Source organism: Chironomus tepperi, unplaced genomic scaffold, assembly GCF_022539635.2.
Source record: "Chironomus tepperi strain 1889 unplaced genomic scaffold, CSIRO-AGI_Ctep_v1 contig_461, whole genome shotgun sequence".
NCBI lineage: Eukaryota > Metazoa > Arthropoda > Insecta > Diptera > Chironomidae > Chironomus > Chironomus tepperi.
The window spans coordinates 332,696-353,002 of record NW_027226583.1 but is presented as its reverse complement, the minus strand read 5'-3'; positions in this window follow the sequence as shown (position 1 = coordinate 353,002).

Sequence of the window (20,307 nt, the reverse complement as noted above, 5' to 3'; positions counted from 1 at the left end):
ACCACAGCAGTATGTGCTCAATTTTAGATATATGGGTATTAAAAAAAGAATATTAAGGCGCCCCGGGTCTGAATGATTCTTTGAAAATGAAAAAAATGAAAAGAGAAAAAGGAAGAAGAGATTCTCGAGTATGTTGTGCCTTCATTGATTAACCGTATTGAGGCTTTATACTCCATCATCATCATCATCATCACCATCAATTGTGCAAAAGGTATTCACTTTCATAATGAATGGTTAATCAATTTTAATTTAAAAGTAATGTTAAAATAAACTCAGATTTTTCGGGAGTGGAAATGAGAATGGCTGATGGTGTACAACATGATAACACGATTGTACTTTCCACACAACTGACTATTAAATTAAAAAAAGTTTTTTTTTATGCTGCATGTTCACCAGCCTATCTATTTATTCATCTATCTATACATTATGTTTGTGGCTTTTTCATTACGAGGGATAAAGAATGGGAAAAATTATTGAGAATGGAAATTGCTGTTTTTTTTTTGGTTTTATTTATCGGTTATTGATTTTTACATGAACATGAACAGCCTTTTGATAATTTTTTTTTATTTAATCATGTAAATGTTTAAAATTTATTTGTGATGGCAACATACTATTAACAAGATTATGTGAAATTTAATGTCATGAGTAAATGTCGGCTTGTAGTTAATGCAGCTTGTGAAAAAATTATGGAGATTGTAGGTACGGCAATTATTAAGGTCTACAAGATGAGCAAAATCACCTGATCAGATCACATAATGAAATGTTGTACATGAGGCAGCTGACCCTTACATGCAAAGAACATGCTTATGATTACTCTCAAGAGAGTTCAATCATGAATGATTAAAGTACATACTAAATTACTTCGCTGGCCGTACAGATCACGAGCAAGCCTCCTTTATTATCCTCTCTATGCTATACGGAACATTATATTAGGGTCTGGTGTCTTATTACTTACTGGAACCATGCTCCGATGTGGAGCATAGGTTTTTACAGAACGCCTTCCACCTGACTCTGTTACAGGCCTTATCACAAAGTTTGAACAAATTTTCCGTTTTTGCATCTAGCTGACATTCTTTAAAAATTCTGGTGTCTTATTGTCAGAATCTAATTAAATCAAATTAATGTCACAGTCATGTCTTGGCTCAGAATATGTCAGAAATCAATAAATCAATACAAATATTCGATAAGTCGAGAATCAAATAATTGAATGATTATCAAAGTTGTCTAGAATTATTTACATACAATTCCAGATAAAGACGGCTCCACTGGATCTCCGATACTGTTTAACATGTCAAGGTGGTGCATGCAAAAAATCGGCCAGGACCTATTTTTGCCTCTTGTGCTTTTCAGGAGTACGGACTCCAAAGTCCTGCCAATTCTACGACATCAAAAATAAGACAGAATCTACAGCACTTTGAGAGTCCGGAATCCAAAAATCAGACAAGTCACCTCCAATGAAATCCAGTGAGATGCTTCCACAATAGAGTTCTGCTAACTTTGGCAAGAATTAAGACAGTAAGACGTAAGACAGTAAGACGTAAGGTTGATCTGATGACAACATCATGGATGATTTTGACGAATACTTCAAAAACAATCTAAATTTGACGCATCTTCCAGTTCAGGTTATTAATTTCAGCAATAATCCATATTCATAATGAAGATCGAGGACTTTAAAGCAGATCTTGACTTATTACTAATACCAAATTGCTATAGCAGCTGTGCTAACAATTAAATCTCAACCTAAAGTTACAAAGCTTCATCGATAATTGAACGTTCAACAACATATAAATGAGAAGATTAATCTAACCTTTTATTCCCACAACTAATTATGCAAAGCTCTTAATCTCCAATGAGCATTCAATAATCAAAGAGAAAATGAGAATATCCATAATTTTAATAATAAAAAGTCTAACCACATGCATGTTTTGACATGCACAATCAGAACCATAATTTACTATAATTTTTTTTTCTTCTCTTATTTAATGCTTATATGCCGAGAATGAATAGTAATCAAAGCAATAAAACTATCCATTGGACATAGTAATTCTATGATATAATCTATGATTTAAAAATTATTTCCTATTAAAATGCCCGAACCGAGAAGAAAGGCACACAAAAGCAAATGTCACAATTCGTTAAATGTCATTCACATATATTTATGGATATACTTTACTTGCATTTAAATGAATATCAGAAAAATTATTTAAAATAATCATGAAGATGAATAAGAAGAAATTGGAAACGTAAAGTAATAAAAGAAGCCTTCCGGGAATTAAATTATGGAATTATTATTGCTTGACTCTCAATCATATCCCATATAGCGCTTTTTGTAGTCAATATGTCTGGTTATGAGTTCAGTCATACATGTACTGTGTCTGCTCTTGTTGCTTTAAGCAACGAAAAAAAAAAAATTAAATTATTTATTTATTTGTTCATGCCAAAAACAGCTTCATGTACTTTATATATTTTTGTTTCTTGTTGTTTATCTTGCAGCACGTAAGAAATTGTATGAATAATGTACCGAAAATGAAAATTGGGGATTTTAATTTTGACCGGGTTTTAAAATATCGATCAAAAGGTTTTGACTATTAGATTCAAAAGTTTCATTTTAAACGTTCAGCCTCAAAAGTCCCATAATTGATGTTCAGCTTCAAAAGTCTCATTCTTGACGTTCAGCTTCAAAAGTCTCATTTATGACGTTCAGCCTCAAAAGTCTCATTTTTGGACAATCAGCTTCAAAAGCCCCATTCTTGATGTTCAGCTTCAAAAGTTTCATTTCTTAACGTTCAGCCTCAAGAGTCTAATTTTTGATACTCAGTCTCAAAAGCTTAATTTTTTGATAATCAGTCTCATTGACGTTCAGATCAAAAGTCTTTTTTTTGAAAAGCTTCAAAAGTCTTATTCTTGATGTTCAGCCTCAAAAGTCTCATTCTTGACGTTCAGCCTTAAAAGTCTCATTTTTGACGTTCAGCTTCAAAAGTCTGATTCTTGACGTTCAGCTTCAATAGTTTCATTTTTGTCGTTCAGCATCAAAAGTCTCATTCTTGTTGCTCACCCTAAAAAGTCTCATTATCGACGTTCAGCCTTAAAAGTATAATTTTGACGTTCAGCTTGGAAAGTCTCATCTTAGACGTTCAGCTTTAAATGCTCATTTTGAAGCTTTTCAAAAGTTTCATTCGTGACGTTCAGCCTCAAAAGTCTCATTTCTTGACGCTTAGTCATTAAGATTCACAAAAACTTCATTTTTCTCACACAGCCTCAAAAGTCTCATTTCAAACTCTTTCTCAGAAACCATCAGAACCCCTATCCAACAGTGTAGATTCCAGTAAACACGAAAATAATGTAATTTTTATTACATTTTCTCTCCTGCATCCAAATTGAACGCATTTTTCCCAATAAATTTACCATAAAACATAAAAATTTATTAAATAATATTATTTTACAATTGTATCCATACTTTCCAATAATCTTTTATTTTATAGCTCTCAGCTCGTTTGTTCGCCTCAAAACAAAAAAAAAAACAGCAACAAAGAATAACATGAAACTGAAATTATAAAAAATTTATGGTCTGGCCTGTTGTTTGCCGTTCCTTTTCAGATATTTTTTTTTTGCCTTCCTTTTTTTTAACGTTATCTGATTTTGATTTGATAGGTTTTTTTAATGCTCATGCACGATATACACAAAGTTTAATGGTTATATTATTATTTTTTACCTTCCTAATTCAATTTGGATTACATTCTCATATATATGTGCCTATATATATACCTTAATTATTGTTTTTCAATTCTCGATGCTTATTACTTTTGTGCTTTTGTTCAGTTCTTTCAAATATCCAATCAATAATCCATAAAATATTGCAATATACACAAAATTATTTCGTGTTTCATTCTTTTTGAGGGTAGAATAAGGAAGAAGTAGGAATAGCAAATATGGGGAAATGATTAGTCATGTTTTGAAAGGCAATTTAATGTGAAATCGTTGTTCATTAGAATTTTAAAAGCTATAAACTAATGAGATATTTGAGAAAAAAAGAACATTCATTTAATCGGATAATGAATGAATACAAAATACGAGTGATTTGAGACGCGAGAGACTTCCATGCTGTGAATTTAGAGTCGTGGGGATTTTTAATTATGTAGATTAGGTAATTGGATATTGTGTATGTAGAATTATGACTTTTAAATAGTTAAGAGATTATGGGAGGTGGAAATTAGATTGTGAAGTTTATTATCTGCTGCATACATGATGAGCTATGAATCATGCTATCAAATTCTTCTTATTCGACTGACACACTGCAGCAAATTTGATTTTTCGCTGGAATAATGGTGCAAAAACAGACATTTTGGTATCATCAGTGAACATTTAAGTCATTTTGACGTTTTGATGACACTGAGGCGATATAAAGGTATCCTAATATCTACGTTGTGTAGCTCAAGGTCAATCATCTTACTCCGAAACCAGTCAACCTTTGCCACAGGTTGTCTCTTCCATGATGGATATATCTTCCAAAGGTCTGGGAAATTCACCGACGTACTCTTCCTGCAGTTTGTCAAAAGACCTTCTTGGCGTCGATATATGAGAAAAATCTGGTAGCAAGTCAAGCGTTACTCTGGATTAGAATCTTTTTTAACTTACTTCCTTGGCTGGGGCGCACAAGGACCCATTGTTTAATGTCTAAAGGGAATGTCCTAAAGGTTTTCATCTTCCTATCACGAGCAGAGTTGGCTATTCCTTTGGGCGACATTAGAATAAAAAAAAATTGATGTCTGCCAACTCTGGTCCCCAGGTTGCCACGTTCCATCAGTTGTCACTTACTTACTTGTTGCGCTGGCGGTACATGAAACTGGCTCTATCGCTGGCTACCACTTGCCAATTCCCAATTCAAGTTCAGTTGTCACCTGCGCAAGTTAAATATGCCTTAAATTCAGCTTTTGCAAATTCTACTTTATTATATAATTCCATCTCGTATTTAGTATGCACCTGCTACCAATAAACCCCAGAATGATCAAAATAGAATTTCATCAAATCCAATTCAATTCTTTCATTCCTTCCTCATCAAACTCACATCAAACCACTTTAATCGACAAATTTCCATTAAACTCAAATCCACATCAATTCAAAAAGTAATCCTCAAAATCATTTCCGTGGAAGTATTTTCTTTTCCAATATTTTCGTTAGAAAACAAATGAAACAGAACACAAAGATTGATCTCCAACCTCCGATAGCTTAAAATAAATGAAGAAACAATTTAAAGTACATGAAAAAAAAAATCAAATGTACATTTTGGTATAAAGGCACGTACTGTAAGATCATTGAAGGTGAAAGAGAAGAATTTTAAGATAATGGTAATTTTATTCCATTTTTTTGTGCCTCCACCATCTCCTCCCCTTTTGACGCGCTTAAAAATAAAATATCGAATTTGTATCGGAAATTGAAATTGGAAGTGGCATGCATAATCGAGTGTGCTGTTGTGTATAACAGAATATAATCCTTCCTCAATTTTTGAGTATTTTGTATTCTTTACAACAAAAAAAATATCTACCAGCACTTTTTTGTGTTGTCTTCTCATGCCATGCCATGCCTTATAAAAATTTATTCAATATGAAACATCGAGTGAAGGCAGAGCCAAATGTTGTAGACTCACCACATGTATGAGATTATCATAATTCTCTATAGTCTTTTTTTAAGACATTTATAATGCAAAAAAGACATCAGAATTGTGTCTATTATAATAGCATTTACGTTCTATAGTTTTTACTGTTTTTCTATAAAAGTTTCTGTTTTTGTTTGGATGTTTGTTTGTTCATCTTTGTGTCTTTGTGACGATTTTGTGTGATTAATGGGTATCTAGTGTCTGGTTGTCTAGTTGGGACAACATGGTCATATATTATGTAAATTTGAGTTTATTTCCTTTTCGAATGGGCAAAAATACGTAAGATCTAGTCAATGGTAAGTTAATGTCCAGTTGGTGACTGGTTTTAGCATATGCATGTACAATAAAGTTCATATAAAATGCAAACTACAACTTCTCCTTGAAGCTTTTAGTTGACTATAAATAGAAATGAAGTGAAAGAAGATGTTCAATTCCTAATTTAATTTGTAGATTCATTATCATATCTAATACAAAAGCTCAAAGATGACTCGTATTTTGTATGGAAAAACTGTGATTGCTTTGACAGCAGTACAAGTTTGGTGCACCATTCTTAGATGGAGCAAAGATGGAGTGCGGAAGGGAGAAGACGTCTTAGAGATCCAAAAGAAGAGTGACTTAGAACTGACTTAGAACTTAGTAATGAAAGACTGCGTACAAGTTAGATGAAAGAACCAGAAACAGAGTCAGATAAAAAGCCATTTTTGGTATGCTAAGTTCCTTAGGAGGTTCCTTAGGTTGCTGTTAGAGGTCATGAGTTGAGATCATATTTCACTATAAAATATAGGTCTAAATTGAAGCGTGATCTTATAAATCCCAAGTAACTGAGCAGCACCTGCTAACATTAGCTTTGATACACAGGTTAATTGCTCTGACGGAACCATTACGACAACTTTTGATTCCAGCATGCCACTAGAGGATTGCTTCAATTGTTACATTTGATATTAATAATCGACAGAAGACAGACAACGATAAAGCCAACTTCAATTGCCAACTAAGAGAGGCCATGAATCACAGATGATCTGAATGGGCCGCGAAGTAAGTAGTTAAGTGTCGTTCGGGATAGCTTACAATATATTTATATTATTCTTTATTATCTCTTACAAAGAATTGTAAAACATCTACAGCTAGAAAAGGAATTTTTCCATAGCTCAGTTAACTTATAAATATGAAAAAGTAAGAAGAATTTAATATTTGTGAGTAATATCCACAATAACATACTAATGATTCCATTTGGCAGATAATTATGGACAAAACAGCTAGCTCAGCTCATTTCATCGACAACGACGACGACGACTGATGAAGAAGTGAATTATAGTCGTTGATGACTTTTCCATAATAGAAGCAATATTTTTATTCGCATCGCATGTCTTAACTTCAATAAAAACGGAATAATATAATTCCATAAAAAATAGAAGAAAATTAGGCTCGACTTGCAATGAAATATGAGAAATATGATATAAAAATATTTTTATGATTGTTGTAGAATAATCAATGAATCTGCATACATGAGGATAAAAAAAATTTATTCGAATCAATTTTTATGGACATGAATGGAGTCTATATCATGTTTCAGTTCTATTTTATTGATGGAAAAAAAAATTGTGAAAAAATGTCAGAGAGGACTTAATTGATAGGAAATAAAAAGTGTTGAGATATTAATGAAGTTGTGTTCGTCATTATCTTTTGACATAAATCTTATTTAGGGACTATTTGCTTATTACGTTACAGAATAACGAACTAGAGCCTTCCTATCACTATTTTGTAGCAAAATCATGAGCCACAATTTGTGCTCTGGAACAAAATTGACGGATTCTTCCAGAATTGCAATCCTGGAGCTTCTGACGAACTTTAAGGTACAATCAAATAATGAACCTGCCACCCTAGGATGGTAAAGAAAATATCAGCTAGATTACGAAAACGGATAATTTGTTCAAACTTCTGATAAGTTCATCTATAGGGTCAAATAGAGAGCTTTTGGAGCAACCTAGACTCCACATCGAAGCATAGTTTTTAAGAAGTAAGTAAGTATACCTCAATCTCTCTAAGCCAGTGGTGGGTAACTCGAGCAACGGAATTAATAGGTTCCTTCCACTTGAACATTAAAGGCACGGATATACCATGAAAATGGCTTAAATTTGGCAGCCATATGGACACTTGGCGGCCTTAAAAGCTCCATAGCGGATTCTTCTTCATTTGACTGTCGCCTGGACTAGTGTTACTTACTTCTTACTTCCTTGGCTGGGGCTGCACGGGCATTATTGGCGCGTTTAATGAACGTCTGTAGAGTCAGCTCTAGGCAGAGTCGATAACTTCAGGAAGATTCAGACAAAGTCGAAAATTGTCAAATAGTCAGAAAGATGCAGTTAGAATCAGTCAGGGTCAGGAAGAATCAAGTAGAGTCAGGCATGATCAGACAGACAAAGTGACAGGTTGCCCACCACTGGCACTAATCGTTACATAATTTCCAAACATTTCCTTTACAGCTTGTAAAAACATTTTATACATTTTTTCTCAGAGACATGGATGAAATTAGTCATGGACGAATGGATAATAATAATTTTTTTGTTGGAATTGACAAAAACTTTTTATAATACTTCCACAAAAATTTTATCATATTTCATATCTCCAATGGAGAATATTTAAGAGGATTATCTGCTCGTTCTCATTTTTTTGTGGTGTAATAAATTTTAAAGGCACTAGATTTATTAGAATATATATAAAAGATGTTCAATTTATGTTTATTGAGTGGCATGTTATAAATTTATGGAAATTTTAAATGCAAATATGATTTTTAATTATATAGTTGGGTATCTTGAATGGTCATTCAGAAGAGATTCTTAAGAATTTAACATTTTTCACAGATTTATCATTCTTTTTGTGTGATTGGACCAAAGTTATTTAATACACTGCTCTGACCTGAATATAACAAATGAGCTAATCGATCCAAAATCCGATTTCGAGTAGAGCTGACTCTGGCACATCTGGTCGGATGACTTTTGATTCTAAAGATCTTAGTCAAGGATTGATATTAAGCAAGCCGAAGTCTGACTCTGAAGTTGACCAAATATCAAGTGTTTACATTTCGCGGTATTTTCTGGTAATAAACTACCTTGACTGAAGGGTACAAGCTCCACATTTGGACTAACAAGGGTATGACTAACGGCCAACAATTTCCGAAATCGATTTTCACTTTAATACAGTGTACCATTCCACATTAAGTATACCAAAATAGCAGAGATCGAAGTCGCTTAGGTCGGCGGCTAAAAATCGGCTTAGCTAAGTCGTTTCTTTAGCTGGCTAAACTTTTCCGCTTAGCTAAGCCGATTTTTAGCCGCCGTCGAATTAAAAAATCAGCGGCTTCGATCTCTGCAAAATAGCACAAGTCGGTCAATCGATCAAAAATCCGGTTTTAGGTCGGTGTGACTCTGAATAGGTTCTGGCTTCAGACATGCCTGGATGATTCATTTCAATCCTCGGAAGTCCCGAGCGCACAAACAGAGTTAGAATGGCTAGAACATTGAAAATCAATCGAATCTGATCAGAAATTCTCTAGAATTGAATTATGGTCTTAAGCATAGAATGCCAATATTTCACTTTCATATATTCTAATTCAAAGCTGTTTTTGTGAACAGTAAGCTCATTCATTTTAATCACAATCATAACAAATTCCAACAAAATCCAATCTAAATTCACTAATAACAAAAAAATGAAAATGAAAAAAAAATCATTAAAAATTAAATTCACATAAAATTATTTATTCAACTGCTTTGACACTAATTGCTGAGCTTAAAAATTTCCAAATTGATTGGCAAAACAACAAAAAAAAAGAAAAATTTCTAATTTTTTATTAGTAAAGTCATTAAGTGCATTTATTTATGTAAATTTATGATATATTTTATTTTTCACAACATTATTCATCATTTAAGAAATATGAGAAGAAATTAGAGCACTCAATGTTGGCAATAAAGCGAATCGAGACAGAAAAAAAGAAATAAAAAAAAAATTGGATATAGCGACAAAGGGGCTTGGTTGATGGAATTAAACATCCATTTTCATATAAAATGAAGAAGAAGTTATGATAAATAATCGATAAATAATGTCCATAATATAATAGCGAGACTTTTTTCATAATAATAATAATATGCATGCATCCATCCATATGATAATATATATAACTCATAAATTATATCTTTTTGATCGTATTCTGTCAAGTATGCGACGACTCAAGTTGTATAATGAATGAAGAAACTTATTTTATTATATTGATTGTAGATTGAGGATGATATAGACTCCGGTATACTTTGTGTCCGCATGAAATTAAGTAATCTTTTGAATCAATTCAATTAATAATACAACATGTAATCTTTTAGACTTTTATGCCGTAAAAGATGATCTTTGTAGCTGGATTTTTAGAATGATGAGTTGGTATTCTTGGTATCAGTTGGCTAGCATGTCAATAAGATCTGGGAGATTATGTAAATCAGACAGAATCACGAAGCAGAGTTAGAGAGTCTTAGGGAAAGACAGAGAGAGTATGATATAACAGTTAATCACTAGAAAGAGTCAAACAGAATCAGAAGTGTGAATAGAATCAGGTTGTCAGAGATTCAGAGTCAAGTAAAACCAGGTAGGGTCAGAAAGAGTCATAGAGTTAGATTAGCTAGAGTCATAAAAGTCAGGCAAAGCTCAAAAAGGTAGTCAAACAAAGTCAACAAGATATAAGCAGAGCAATGCAAAGCTAAGCAGATTCAGGCAGAGTCAAGTAGAGTCAGCTATAGTCAGGTATCGTCATGTTGAGTCAGAAAAAGAATTAAGGAATCTAGCTGGCAGCCAAACAACAGTAAGAGCAACAGATACAGCGACAGAATACAGCGACAGACAGACAGTCAAACAGTCTGGTAATCAAACAGTCCGACAGTCAGGGAGTCAGACAAAGCGACAGTAAGAGACAAACAGTCAGAGTCAGAGAGACAGTTACAGCAACAGACAGTCAGATCAACAGTTGTAGCGACAGACATACAGTCCGACAGTCGAGCAGTCAAAAAAAGCAACCGTCAGAACAAGAGTCAGTCGCAGCGACAGACAGTCAGTCTGTTAGAGCAGCATTTACAGCGACAGTTACAGAGACTATTTCAGCGACAGGCAGTAATACAGTCTGGTGGACCATTTGAACTCTCTTAGTTGGAATACCCTAGAAACTTTAGACAACGACTGCGCCGATGCCACAAAAGCATCTCATCAAGTTCTCATACAATTCCTAACTCGATAATATTTTCATTTATTTTCTGTACATACGTCTTTACTGTTTCGTACACAACAGATGATGGAGATTTGTTATCTCATAAAAATTACTTAAATAAATTTTTTTTTTCCTTTCCCTCATATTTGTTTCATGTGCAATTGCTTGTCATAAATTATTTTATACTTGTCATTAAACGACATGATAATTCGTATACTATATATTGCCGTAATTGTAGATGATAATACGTGAATTGTGGAAGAAAAAAAAAGGAAATTTTTATCTTGAAATATGAGTAATCCCATTTATGTGTCTCTACATTGCTGAATGTGACTCATTATAAAGTAAAAGGGGCAAAAAAAAAATTTCAATTAGTGATTTAATGAGAATGATAATTTCCAGGCAGATTATGGTTACGTATTGGAATTAATCACTTACAATTTTTCAATTATTGAATGGTTCATTATCATGCATTGATTCTCATGTACGTCTGTAAGAAGTTAAGCCTTTTTGTTGTTCAAATTCTCAAGTCGAGAATTAACATTTTTTCGACATTAAGTGAATAATAATAAGAATGTAGAAGCCATAAAAGGAAGAAGAATCTTAGAAATCTTGTGTTTCGTAATGAATAACAAAACGACTTGAGAATAAATTCATCAATGAACTCAAGTGAATAATTTTGGGCAATGGGGAGGGTTTGTTAGTTAGTGATGTGAATCTGTCATTCTATGTGACTCTGTCGCTCTCTGTGTCTCTGTCACTCTGTGTCTCTGTCAATCTATGTGTCTCTGTCACTCTATGTCCCTGTCACTCTATGTCTCTGTCATTCTGTGTCTCTGTCACTCTGTGTCTCTATCACCCTGTGTATCTGTCATTCTATGTCTCTGTCATTCTGTGTCTCTGTCACTCTGTGTCTCTATCATTCTGTGTTTCTGTCATTCTATGTCTCTGTCATTTTGTGTCTCTGTCATTCTATGTCCCTGTCACTCTATGTCTCTGTCATTCTGTGTCTCTGTCACTCTGTGTCTCTATTATTTTGTGTCTATGTCATTCTGTGTCTCTGTCATTCTGTGTATCTGTTATTCTGTGTCTCTGTCATTCTATATGTCTCTCTTACTCTGTTTCTCTGTCACTCTATGTGTCTGTATATTTGTCGTTCTGTCACTTCTGTGTCTCTATCAATTTGTCATTCTGTGTCTTTGTCACTTTGTCATTCTGTGTCTCTGTAATTCTGTCGTTCAGTTATTTTGTGTCTCTGTGTCTTACTGGTACTCAATCACTCAGTCTCTCAGTCTCTTTGTCACTCAGTATCTCTATCTAATAACTGACCATCATAACTAAATGATCCCCAAATCAAAGACGAATTTGATTCATTTATAATTGATTGCGTGTCATTAAATTCAATTTATGATTTGTTCCTCTCCACATCTTCACATCTAGATTCATTTTAAATTAGTTTGTAATTTTAACTTACTATTTCAACTTGCCTTTTGATCATTCGACGTGAATTGAACGCTGATGTAACCTTTTAATGATGAGAACATTTTCGTATAATTGAATCATGTGATTTTTTTTGATCTGATGAAATAATTGCTTACTTGAAAGTAATTTGATATTTTATTTGAATGGATGAGTTTGAAGATCGGACTTTGATGGATCATGTCACAAAAATTTTTGTTAGAATTGATTGCTTTAGAGGGAATTCAAGGTTTAATCTTCAATTTTTATTTTGAATAATTTGGAATATTTTATTGAAATTTGAGAGAAAATGATTGCTTTGATTTCTATTTAAATTTTTGTCCATTTTATAGAGGATTAAAATATTTTAAACTAATTAAAATATTTAAATTTTTTCTACAAAACAGCAAAACCATTTTGCATGTCAGATTAAATCCATTTGTGGCTACCTTTTGCAAAACTAATCAGATTGCAGACTCTAATTTAAATTAGTGATTTCCGAGCGACACAAATGAAGAAGGCTCTGCTAAGGAGGTTTTATAGTGCTGTCAAAGCTGTTTTATAGGGCAAAGAGCAATAGGTCTGGATTCTCTGCATTTTAGATGTACAGGCCTGCAGTTTCAAGCTGGACCTAATAGTTCCTCCAAGGCTGCAGTCTCTCAATTAAGGACAAACCCTCCTCTTTTATCATCACCAAATGGAAACTGCCACAATTTACAGCCATGTGGATGTCACACAGTAGCTGCTTCGATTGAACCAAATAGAAGCTGTCTCTTTGTGGATTAAATATGGCTGGTCAATAGAGACAGTTCCATTTGTCGCTAGTAAAAGAGGTTTAGTGGTGTCTTTAAAGTTTTATTGCGCAGTCTTCTTCATTTGAGCTGCTCTGATTGGCAGCCTTATGAACATCACATTGCCAAATAGAGGCAGCTATCATTTGATGTTAATAAAAGGGTTTTGAATGATAAGTCCTAAAAGCTTCGAGACAGAGAGTCTTAAAGGATCCATGACGCAGAGTCTTTAAGGCTCTGTAACATAGAGTCTGTAAGGCTCCATGACATAGAGTCTGTAAGGCTCCATGACATAGAGTCTGTAAGGCTCCATGACATAGAGTCTGTAAGGCTCCATGACATAGAGTCTGTAAGGCTCCATGACATAGAGTCTGTAAGGCTCCATGACATAGAGTCTGTAAGGCTCCATGACATAGAGTCTGTAAGGCTCCATTAAAGAGAGTCTGTAAGGCTCCATGAGAAAAAGAGTCAATGATTTTTATTTGTGTCGCTCGGGATATCCTTAGTCACTCACAAATCATAGTTATTTAATCCATCAATATTCAAATCAATGAAATTAATCAAGTAATTATCAGCAAAAAACCAGCAAAAATATTAAGAAAGTCGACATGACAAGCAGATTAATTGGAGAAATTCACAGTTCCACTTTTTCCTGCTAATAAGTCAAAAATTTGCTATCGCACGAAGTAATTTTTGACATTTTTTTATATTATACGTGAGTCTACCAGCTTCGAGTTGATGATAATAGATCTTGTACAAATAAATAATTCCTCAATTTATTTTTCTTGAGCAAATATTGTATCGACGATAGTGTAAACAATATCAAGACATGGTAAAAAGAGTAAAACGATGTTGATATTGCGAAAAAAAAAAAGAAATTTTCATCGAAAAATTAATAATCAATGGCGTAGCCCACACGAATCTCTACTTTTTTTTCATGTAATGTTCAATATTTGTCTACAACAGAGTGGAATGGAAATAAGAAATAACCATCGAGACATTTTTTAGTGATTGCGATCACTCAACTCGAGTAAACGACTTTCAATAATAATAATATTTTGAGAGGTGGAGAAAGATGGAAAGACGATATTCGAGAATGTAAACAACAAACAACTTCAAATATTTATTTTATGCTTTTTTTTGTCTACTTTTTTTTCTCTCTTGCTATATTATTATTATTGCCTTACTACTTGAAAATATTTTTTTCTGGAGCTGGTTTTTAGATGGAATTGGGTTTCTTGTAATAGTGTGACTGGGTGTCAAGAAGACTGAGTTTCAAAAGGACTAAGTGAAGCTGAATTATGAGATTGAATGTAATTAGATTGACTGAATATTGTGTAAAATTCTGCTGAATTGACAAAAATATGTTGTAACTGGTTAAAGAAAAGTCATTGTCTAGCTTCAAAAGGAGCCGTTCTCGCACAGGAACAGAAATCAACCGCTTTATTAACAACCTTCGATTCAAGTGGATCAATAGGATCAGTGCTTAGTTGATGACTGGTTCTAATGGTTTTATGTCCATTCGGGATTGATAATTCTTATCCTGAGTATGTACGAGATCAAGCCATGATTAGGCTGATTCTGGGGATTTAAAATGTCGACTTTTTGCGTATCATAACAAATGGACGGCCGCTAATGTCATCAATATTGAAAGTAGACTTGGGGCTACGGAGATAGCCAGAAATACCTCTAGCTTATAAGGCCAGAATACAAGGCCGCCCTGATGGACTTTATTTAGTCCAAATATTCAAAAAGCAGGATGTCGGACTGGTGTGTGAGTCAAAATGAAGGAATGGTTTGGTACTTTTGTGCCTAATTATTGCAATATCGTCCTTGCAATGATAGGTTAGAGATTCGACAGGAGACTACATGTTAGCCCTTTTCAAATCATATACAGTGCGAATGCAGCTTACAGCCTTCCTTTGACTACAGACTACAGGATAAGGAGTAATGTCATCATAGGAGTGACACTGATTCCACTACACACTGTATGCCATCTGAATGCAGAGGTTTGACATAGCCTTACTCTTTAACAATCATTAACCACAAATCACCCTACCGCCACTCTGGATCTCAATGATATGACTAGCTAAAATCAATCTAAAGTATGCGCTTCAGGAAGTCACCCATTAAAACACTCAACAACTCATTTTAAATATTGTCATAATGAATATAGTCTTCATATTTATTGACAGTTGTTTCTCTCCTTTACTTTCATCATACAGTTGAGTACATACATAAAATACATATAATCATTTTCTTTCCTGTCAATTTCATTGACATAATGATTATTGTTGTCTCATTAAGTGGATTTCTTATAAATTTTTTTTTGTCTACGACATTTTTTCATTAAATATATAAAAATATTTTTAGACAATAAATAATTCAAATTGACATCAAATTAAAAATTGGTAGCTATGCCTTAATGAGGTGATTCTCGCTGTTGTGTGAATGTGCAAATTTTTACAATTTATTCAAATTAAATTCTTTTGTGAATCAAAAAACTTTTTTATTCATTATTTTTATACATTTTTCTGTGTTGGAGATTGTTGATGAGCTCATGCTGAGTTTAGAGAGTCATCTACATTTTATTATACAGCTTTGTGGTTAGAAATCAAAAGAGATTTTTTTTTTGATTATTGCATAAATTTTTGTTGGGATTTGAATTGGAATTGAGGTGGTGCTGTGAAGAAATTGAGGATTTTTATTGATATTTGGATGAGTCAGTTTAAGAATTCTGGATGTCTGGAAGCTAAAGTAGTGCTGTTCAGAGCACGGTACATAGTTTGGACAACACTACTAACTTTATTACTTTACTGGCTTTACATCATATGATCTATGGCATCAGTTGGCGTCTAAAACTAGTTTCTTTTGCTGGCTGCCCTTTGTCAATTACTTACTAACTTATATCACAGGATATACAAATCATTTGTGATCCATGGCCTCCCTCAAGACCCTGAAACTGGCCTTATCGATGAATTCCACTTGTCAATTTCTAATACCAAATGCAATACTGTATCTCCGCATTGTTCCTTCATTTATAAAGGTCCACTTTCTTCTTAGGTCCTAAGATGATTCTTAGGATCTTCCTCTCTGAGACACCAACCATATGCTCGTCTGTACTAGTCATATTCCATCACTCCGAACCATATAGTGCTTCTGGACGCTTTTAGTGACATATATGACTGATTTGGTTTACCTGGAGATTCTCTTTGATATCAGTTGATGTCTTATACCGAAAAATGCACGTTAAGCCGTCAAGATCCTTAACTTGCCTGTTACCAATTACCAATACCAAATGCTTCACTGTCTCTATCAACAGTCTCTGTCCAAGTGATCAACACTGAGCTAGATAATTCATAGTTTTGAGTCATATTCTTCTAAAATGCTAAATAAGCTCTGTCACGCACTAAATAATTCATTTTCACAATCGCAAACTCAAAAGTCCATATTAATCAATCCTAATCCAAAACATCTCTAAGACAATGTCTAAAGCTAGTTGCACAGCTGCTTACTGCTTGCTAATCCTCAATCTCCAACGCAACATAGTCCGCATAAAAATTTCACATTCCAACATGACAACCTTCATGTTTTTGTGACAAAATCTCCTCATTTATATGCACATATCCCTAATTACAATTCACAAGATTATCTATCGTCCAACAAGCTTAAGTCCACAGCCATTTAAAATAAGGCATTAGATTTTAATCGACACAACTGATTTGGAATTCCACACGAATACGCAATTCCACAATTTAAAATATTTAATTATTTAAAGTCATGTAAAATACAAAAAATCAATTCAATCTTAAGGCAGTTCATTAAACAACATTTTTTAAGGTTTAGTTTATATTTTGATGTCTATTTTATGATAAATTATTTCAATAATGTGAAACAGTAGGAGATCATAATCAATTTCACGATTTGAATTGTAAGAAAAAATTAAATGAATGAATTTAAATCAATTTGAAATGTGATTTTTAAAATTCAAAGTTGTTTCGAATGAAGGAAAAATACTGAATGTAAACGACATGCCTTGTGGACATTTTTATCAGATTTTGCAGAATATTTAGCTGTGTTAATTGGAATTTTAAATTTTATTTTTATTGGACAATGTTGTGAGATTTTTTTGTGGTTTTTGAATGGGAAATTAGAATTTGAGTTGTAAACTGAGTCAAAAATTATCAATCTCTACCAGGCAAGGAGCATGCTTTCATGGTATAGTAATATCACTATGGTACTTAAAAGTCATCACTTTGCATGTAAAGAATATGTTCCGATGTTGCAGGAAATAAGATATCAGAATACTGGAGCGCAGTTAGACTTAACTCATCTCTAGGTCTGTCTATGGACGTGTCCAATAGAGAGGGAATTTTGAGTCAGTTCTTCAATCTTAATTGATAACTAGAGACTGATTATGCTCGGTCTTGTCTAGTTTGTGACTAGTTTATCAATATACTCATGTGATATCTTCATGAACATCTATAGAATACTTTAATAAAATTGGATTCTCAGGTATACTAGCCATTAGATCAGTGGTGGCCCACATTATACTTTTCGCGGCACATCTTGGTTCGCGGCCTTTACCAAAATTGCACACTGTTTTGTATCGCAGTGTTCCGCGGTAAACAAGTTGCCAGCCACATTTCTTGAAGTCGATTCGGATGTTGTATGGAAAAATCGACTCAACTATACTCGATTCACAGATTTTTGAGACCGAAATTTCTTGGATTCGATAAATACCTAGAAAGAGACTATTATGTCTTGATCTCAGTCTTGAGAATTCTTACTAGTGAATATGGCCAGTTCCTCGTATAAAACATGCCCTAGTCATATTAAAGAATTGACCAACTTCTTGTCATATGATGTAGTGTGACAGAGCTAATATTTGAGTATATTCAAGTATCAGCCAAAGACAAGCTACTCTAAAAACCCCAAAAACTCTTTAATTCCTGACAAAATTCCCACATCAACGCCACAATAAATTTTTAACTAACATCATTTGAATATTTCACTACAATTCTGTTATACAAAAATTAAAAATTTTAATGAAAATCGTTACATTAAGCTCAGAATAAGCTCATTCATTCCAAATGTTCTGAATTAATTCTTTTTTTTTTCATTTAATATTCTACAGCAAATGAATTTTGAATACAACTTTGTTTTTATTTCCTTTCATTCGGAAATTTTTTTCTTCCGGAATGAATGAATAACAAAAAATTTTTAAATTGGAAATTATGATCTTAAATTGTTGTTTTTTTGTTTGAATAAGAATTATGAATTTTGTGCTGTTTAAATTGACTATTCATGAATGATTAACTCCATACACAGTTTTCTTAATAGACATTATTTTTCAATTCTTTTGTATATTAAAGAACTTAGCTATAATGGCTTTAGAAATTAAATAATAAGCGAAGATAAATGAACATTCGTGTGCAACATTAATTGAATCTATGGCAGGGTTGGTGTCTTTGTATGGATTAGGAGGATTTGTGGATTCTGGTGTTAAAGTAGCATTTGATGTGAATCTAGTTTAGTAGTGAAACCTATTCCTGAACAAAGAATTCCTCCTGAATAGCACAAATCTGTCAATTGATCGGAAATATGCTGACATGGATGATTCTGACATGGTGTAACATCATGTCGAGTTTGACGTTTTCATGGTGTAGTACTATTCCGGCTTGACTCAAGCATGTTGTGACAATATGCGGACATGACTATAGCGTGGTGTTACAATATGCTGGAATGGTGCAATAACATGTCGATATGGCTCTGACATGATGTGAGATTTAAACAAAATTACGGTATTTGGAAGTAGTTCTTAATGAATGATGCCTAATCCAAAGCCAACTAGTATGGAGTTTTGTATCTTAAAAAATGAATTCCCTTGCACCAAAGGGAACACTCCTTAATCTGACATGGTTGCATCACCGACAGTCATATTTGACTGAAATTCGGCAATAAACAATAACTTTGACACCAATTCCATAGCAGCACAGTTCGTAAAAAGTAGGAAAGAAATGTCTCGGGTAGGATTTTGTCGAATTCAATTCAAAGTCAGGGTCTCGTCGGCCTGAAGACACTCTTTTTCGACTTTTTCACTATGCGTGCTTTTCAGAGCAGTCTTATTTCCATGTCAGACGGTCAGTCAATTTTATAAACTCGAATGTTCAGGTTCCTTGTTGATTCATCCCAATTTTATTAGCTACTAGTACTACTAGTGTAAGCAAAGCCTCCACAAGAATAGATGAACACTTGCCCGAGCAGTACAACGTTTCTGCTAGCACACCGCACTATTTGGACATCGTAATAAGTGACCATTGAACTGTGCAGTCAGTTTCTGGTACTTTTTGTGGCATGAAGTGCTATTTGTCTCATCTTGACGATCGGATTGATTGCTTTTGTGTCTTTTTTCCTTTACAGACAAAGAGTAAGTACCATAGTAGTAATTACTGTACCATGAAAGAATGGTCTTTGTCTGAAAAGGCTCAACATTTAGCACCAACATGCATTAACACACAGTCCATCAGACATTAATCCAACTAATTTTAACACCATCAACTCTGTATTCACCTTTCAATTTCATTGTTGCTATTACCACAATTGTTGTTGCCATATCAAGCAAGATAAATTGGTGAAATAAGTGGCAATTAAATAAGCGAGATTGTGATATTTCTGCGACGTGAACAGCAGCGGCAGAAGAAACAAGAAATCAATTTTGTAAAAAGAAACACTGCTCGCTGTGTAGTCATGAATCACTGCTCGCATATATTATTATTATTACTTCATTTGATAAAAAAAAGCTATTAGCGTCTTCAATATCGTTTACACCTACTTTAGGAACTCATTTGTGGTGCCTTTAATAAAAAATTGAATGGATATCCACTTTTTTTGCTTCGTAATTTCCGATTGTTAATGACTTTTTGATTCTTTTTTTCACTTTTGTTTTTTAATTCCATTCCCTTTTGGATGTGTCTGGTTGTGTGAATCATTAATTTTAAAAAATGTTCTATAAAAAAGTAATGCCTTTTGAACCTTGAATTTTGAATTTAGCGTGGATAATGGATGTTTTCATTGATGTCTGTCTTCGATTGATGGATGAATTGATTGTCTTAATATTATGAAAGATTTTATTGTTTTAGGAATGGAGATTTTAAAGGTGTTTT